This window comes from Elephantulus edwardii, unplaced genomic scaffold (genome assembly GCF_000299155.1).
Source record: "Elephantulus edwardii isolate Elephantulus edwardi_28Jun2011 unplaced genomic scaffold, EleEdw1.0 scaffold00026, whole genome shotgun sequence".
Lineage (NCBI taxonomy): Eukaryota > Metazoa > Chordata > Mammalia > Macroscelidea > Macroscelididae > Elephantulus > Elephantulus edwardii.
Window position 1 is genome coordinate 6731969 of NW_006399776.1, and position 509 is coordinate 6732477.

A 509-nucleotide genomic window follows, 5' to 3' on the forward strand; every position below is an offset into this window, starting at 1 on the left:
TCAAATGGTATCTCTATTTGCAACTTTTTGAGAAAGCGCCATACTGCTTTCCACAGGGGTTGCACCATTTTACACTCCCACCAACAGTGAATCAGGGTAGTCAAATGGTATTTCTATTTCCAACTTTTTTAGAAAGCCCCAGACCACCTTCCATAGTGGTTGCACCATTTTAAGTCTCAAGCAGTAAGGGCATAAAAGTAGGCTCCCTCTAGTTTAAATCATGATAAAGCAGGTTTAAATCATGATAAAGCAGAGGTGAAGTTGCTGGAATTCCTATGGTAAAGCCAAGTAAAGACATCGCTGGTATCTCTCAAATCACCAAGAGTTGGTGAAGTGAAAAAGAAAAAAGGTCTTGAGTCAGGCAGATCTGAATTTAAATGCCAGCTCTGCCTCCAAGGTAGTACTTACTTTTCTGAACTCCGAATTTTACACCTAGAATGAATTTTACCAAAGAGTGACTGTGAAGATTACACAAGTTCTTCAAGAGACTAGCTGGAGTAGGAACCAGG